This window comes from Palaemon carinicauda, chromosome 14 (assembly GCF_036898095.1).
Source record: "Palaemon carinicauda isolate YSFRI2023 chromosome 14, ASM3689809v2, whole genome shotgun sequence".
In the NCBI taxonomy this organism is placed as follows: domain Eukaryota; kingdom Metazoa; phylum Arthropoda; class Malacostraca; order Decapoda; family Palaemonidae; genus Palaemon; species Palaemon carinicauda.
This window is the reverse complement of record NC_090738.1, coordinates 125,805,949-125,811,948: the sequence shown is the minus strand read 5'-3', so window position 1 is coordinate 125,811,948 and position 6,000 is coordinate 125,805,949. Positions and strand designations below refer to the sequence as shown.

The 6,000-nt window shown below is 32.8% G+C and overlaps 1 pseudogene; it reads right to left on the bottom strand.

The window, feature by feature from the left end:
* Positions 1–3,875: 3,875 nt before the first annotated feature.
* Positions 3,876–5,978, bottom strand: LOC137653347 (adult-specific cuticular protein ACP-20-like; annotated as a pseudogene).
* Positions 5,979–6,000: the final 22 nt, after the last annotated feature.

Below are 6,000 nucleotides of genomic sequence, written 5' to 3'. Positions count from 1 at the left end.
TTCCTCATTCCATTCCAAAAATCACGTCACTCCATTCTTCATTTCATTCCAAAAATCACGTCATTCCATTCCGAAAATCTCGTCATTCCATTCCTCATTCCTTTCCAAAGGCTTATTGGAATCATCCCTGCCTGGCTGTTAACAGACTGGGGTTCGAGTCCCGTTTAAGCTCGATAGTCTCTATAGTTTCTGCAACCTCACCATCCTTGTGAGCTAAGGAAGGGTGGTTTGAGGGAGCCTATAAGTCTATCTGTTGAGTCCTCAGCTGCCATTGCCTTGATCCTCCTGGTACTAGCTTGGATGGAGAAGGTCTTGGGCGCTGATTATATACATGGTCAATATCTAGGGCATTGTCTTGCTAGCTACGGCAGTGCCGCTGCCCCTTGGCTCTGCCATTCATGAGCAGCCTTTAAACCTTATACTCGAAAATATGTTTGAGATTGGACACTTCCCTGACAATTTCAGTTTTAAATCATCTTCCAGTAATGTTAGTTGAATTCAGGCACTCTGAAGATGAATTGTTTTATAGATATGTGACAGTTTTTGCCAAGCCTCTTTTGAAGAACTAACTATGAATTCGTGTTTATGTTTTGAAAGATTTGGGAAAGGAGTTTGAGTCAATATTTATGTGTGGAATGAAGTACAAGGAATTAGTCACTTTCATTGAGACCCCATTTAATGTGTATGTTTCAACCTGGGCCTAGCATTCCATAAATCATTATAAATTGCTACTTATTGTGAATAACACCAAAAATAAAAACTAGAAGTGTAGAATTAGTATAACGTTTTTATGTGATATAGATTATATTTAGGAGGCAGATTCACCAGGTCACATGTAACGAACAGTATTGAACTATTCAACAGTATTTTATGACTAAAAGTTTAACTGTTTTCGCGTTTTTAATGTTAAATTATGTTCATTCAATTCATCAACATCATCTCCTACGCTTATTGACGCAAAGGGCCTCGGTTAGATTTGGCCAGTCGTCTCTATCTTGATCTTTTAATTCAATACTTCTCCATTCATCATCTCCCACTTCGCGCTTCATACGCCTTTGATGTATCTAGCCAATAAATCCTCTATGGATTTAGTCAGTTCATTCAATTATTTTTATTAATTTAGACCCTAAATTTCATTCGTGAAAGAAAGATATATAAATGTGATACGATGTTAACAATTTAGATTCCAGATCTGCATAGAAATGATTCACCCATATTTCGAAGTTTTAAAATTCAAAATACCAGTCGCAAATGCAGTAGATTTAACCTGTCATCCCGAAATTGGAACATTCAGCGCTTATTTTTTAACGTAATTTTTGAATGGCCAAAATATTCAGGTGGTTTCAAAACCTGTTAGAGAATTTTTTTTTTTTTCATTTTTTTTTAACCTTACGTAAGATTTTGGATTTTTGAGGTGAAAGGTAAAAAAAACAATAGCATAACAGTTGCGGAAAATAACATGGAAGAGGAAAAAAAGTGAAAGGGAGAGATAAGAAAAAATTTCGGATTTACAAAAATATAAAGAAAAATATTGATAGAAAAGAGCGTTTTTATTCAGATTTTTATTTTCTAACTAGAATCCTGAAGACTTTTCTCTTCTCGGAATTAGTTGAAGGGTAGCTGTAGTTTGTTATTACAATCCACAATATTTTTTTACACATTCATATTCTGAAACATTTTGAGTGGAAAGTTTATTTAAGTTATAAAAAATCTTTGCGGATTTATTAAAATCATTCAGTGGGTCACATCAATAGAAATATATTTAATATTTATTCATTCTTACATAATCATATATCGTACATTCGAATTTAGTGTGGTTTTGCTCACTCATGGAGAGAGAGAGAGAGAGAGAGAGAGAGAGAGAGAGAGAGAGAGAGAGAGAGAGAGAGAGAGAGATATACATCAAAACTGATTACTATCAATAATGTGAATATCCTGGTTCTTATGATATACATTCTGGAGGTTACTCAGTAAAGAATTGAGTGTAAATTTCTTTATTTCAGTTAAATATTTCTGTTTTTATAATTAACACACACCACACATTTTAATTCTCACTCTAAGTATGATAATTAATATCTATTTTGACACATACGATATGTTTGAATATCATTCTTGTAAGGATCTCTAAGGCATTTTACGTTGAATATTGAATGTTGGCTTCATAGTGGAAGCACTCAGTCATATAGTATTAGTGGGTTCCATTATTTTTGTAATGAATATTCTGAAATACTTTTGATAGGGAGAGAGAAAATTTTGCAACTTGGTAGAATATTATATGTTCTTTTAGAGATTCATGGTACAGACGCCTGTGTTCTTTAGTTACCCAACGGACATTGTGTAACATTTAATTTTTTGTTTAGTATATATTATGATCAATTAGAGGGAAGAACACTTCACTTCATTGAGTCATCCTGTTGAAATGTTGTTGTCTGCATAGGTATGGCAGAATAGAAGATAATTAAGTTGGTAATTGTAAAGTATGTTCTTTTAAACCAGATTTGGTTTAGAAGGGTTCAGTAAGCCCTATCTTGACTATAAATCAAGGGGAAGAATAAGTAGAAATCTTGATCGATTTTAAAAATCAAACTTGAAACTTGGAAGCATATAAGGACCCAAGGAGAAAATTAATGTGGTTTTAGGATAATATTGAAATTCGGGGTTAGGTTATAAAAATTAAACTTGAAACTATATAAGGACCAAAGGAGAAAACTAGGTTGGTTTTAGGAGAATGTTTAACTTTAGGGTTAGGCTATAATTGCTGCATTTACCGAGATAAAAAAAAAAAATATGTAAATATCGTTTACAATTACTAATAGTTTGTAGGGGAGTGGTGGTCTAGTAGGTGTTCCATTAGTCAATATTTTTTTTTTTCTTAGAAAATGGTAAAGGAAAAGAGAAAATTATAAATTTATGTTTAATTATTTTATCGAATAGAAAATTAAGGTCAATCCTTTTTTATGCATAAAAAAAATATAGTTTTTCTAATGTCACTTACCGACGCATACCCTTTCCAGACATCATATAATCAAACGTTCTTTTAAAAGAATATAACACAGTCAGTTAGCTGGTGATATTTTTTTTTTATGATTTTCCCATCCCATATTGGTGAAAGGAAATGTTTTTGCCGACCTTTCACTGACCTACAATTGAATGATAATAGTATTATGAACTGTAATAACAGATATTACATAATATTCCTCGTTTTCTCGTCACCTATAACGATATTTTCAATGTATTTTTTACCTGCAACTCAAATTTCCATACTTTTTCAAGTATTTTTAATGTTAAACTGAAATTTCCACTGTTTCAATTATTTTGTCCTCGTAAACATAAATTTTCATAGTTCTTTCAAGGACTTTTTCCTCTTTAACTCAAATTTCCATAGCTCTTTCAATCTTCCGTAATGGGTAATGAATGAAAAAAAAAATGCATTTTACTTGTATAGTTTATATACACAATTTTTTTTTAATACAGGTGAAGAACAAATGGTAACAGGAATATTTTCAAAATATATTTTCATAGTTCTTTCAAAAACCTTTTCCTCGTAAACTCAAATTTCCATACTTCTTTCAATCTTCCGTAATGGGTTATGAATGAAAAAATGCATTTTACTTGTATAGTTTATATACACAATTTTTTTTTAATTTAGGTGAAGGACAAAATGGTAACAGGAATATTTTCAAAACATATTTTCATTGTTCTTTCAAGGACTTTTTCTTCTTTAACTCAAATCACCATAGTACTTTCAATCTTCCGCAATGGGTTATGAATGAAAAAATGCATTTTACTTGTATAGTTTATATACACAATTTTTTTAATACAGGTGAAGGACAAAATGGTAACAGGAATATTTTCAAAACAAATATTCTATTGGGTTAGTGGTATCCTCCCTTGTGGTCGAAAACGACGGCAGGTCCGTAATAGGATGGATGTTGAGCCTTTCCTTTGTAGCTGACGTGGGCCACGAAGCCTTTGTAGTGATCGGCTGAATATTTCACCTGATGGTATAACAAATTAATTTACATATATTCACTGAACAGACTTTAGAGTAATTTTAATAAAAATCTATATTAGTTATTATTACATTCACATGGCCAGGACATATAATGATAGGCAGATAATAGATGGACATTATGAATAATGAAGAAGCAGGGGAAGGAAGAGAAGACGATGGATTGACGAACTAAGAAAATATGCGGTTGTAAAGTGGCATAAAAAGTTTCAATTAGGGAGGATATATAATGAGATTGACAGATAAAAGAAGGATATTAGGAATAACAGTATGGGTCCTTAGAGATTGCTAAAGAAGCAGGGAAAGGAAGAGGAGACGTTGGATTAATGAACTAGGAAAATATGCGTGTGTAAACTGGCATAAAAAGTTTCACATTGGCAGGACATATAATGAAAATGACAGATAATAGATGGACATTAAGAATAACAGAATGGGTTCCTAGAGATTGCAAAGGAACCAGGGGAAGGGAGAGAAGACGATGGATTGACGAACTAAGAAAATGTGCGCGTATGAAATGCACGTGTGAAGCTTTTTATAGGTTTCACATGAGAATAACAGATGATATATGAACATTACGAATAGCAGAGTGGATTTCTAGTGATTGCAAATGAACCAGGGTAGGGAAGAGAAGACGATGGATTGACGAACTAAGAAAATTTTCGGGTATAAACTAGCTTAGAAGGACCATAAATATATGCAATTGGAAGGATATAACAGAGGGATTTGCTCTGTAGTGGCCTAGTAACCGGAAATATATATATATATATATATATATATATATATATATATATATATATATATATATTTATGTGTGTGTGTGTATATATATATATATATATATATATATATATATATATATTTATATATATACATATATATATATATATATATTTATATATATATATAAATGATGATGGTGATTATTATTATTACTTTAATTTGATAGTGTATTGTATCATTGCTTCTTTTAGAGTTTATAAATGTAACTTACATGTTGCTTCCGACCATCGGGGAGAGCAACGGTGTATGAACCATGGACGGCTTTTCCGTCGGACTTTTCCTCCTGATGGAAATGTGGTCCTTTGTAGTCGCCGCTTACGTGGTACCCGTAATAGTAAGGCAAGGGCTCCTGGCAAAAGATTAAAGAAAATGTTATTATCATAATTATTATTATTATTATTATTATTATTATTATTATTGTTATTATTTCGATGCTGTTAATGTTTTGAAAATATTTTAGTTTAGTTTTCATTACTTCTTATGTCGTTTATTTATTTCCTTATTTCCTTTCCTCACTGGGCTATTTTTTCCTGTTGGAGCCCTTGGGCTTATAGCATCTTGCTTTTCCAACTATAGTCAATTTTTTTAGCGAGGCAGATTTGCACCGACTCGCAGCGATGCGCTTTTAGCTCGGAAAAGTTTCCTGATCGCCGATTGGTTGGACAAGATCATTCTAACCAATCAGCGATCAGGAAACTTTTCCGAACTAAAAGGGCACCCCTGCGAGTCGGTGCAAATGCGCCTCATTAAAAGAAATTGACTATAGGATTGTAGCTTAACTAGCAATAATAATAGCAATAATATTATTATTGTTGTTATTATTAATATTACTTGCTAAGCTACAACCCTAGTTGGAAAAGCAGGATGCTATAACCCCAAGGCTCGAACTGGGAAAATAGCCCAGTGAGGAAAGGAAATAAGTAAACAATATTGTGCCTCAGTGTACCCCCATTTTACTAGAGTTTATATTCCCTGGTGTAACTTTTCATACGCTTTTTATCTCATGATCGGAAGATTTCATTAAAAAAAAAAATGGAATCTTTCTCACCCCGTATCCGTGTTTTCCTCCTTTGCCGTGTCCTCCATCACCGTGACCATGACCATGTCCATGTCCGTAGCCTCCTGGGTTGGCCATGATTATGCTGGAGACGGCCAGGATTATGAAGGCCTAAATTTGGAAATACATAAATGGATAAGCAAATCTATAT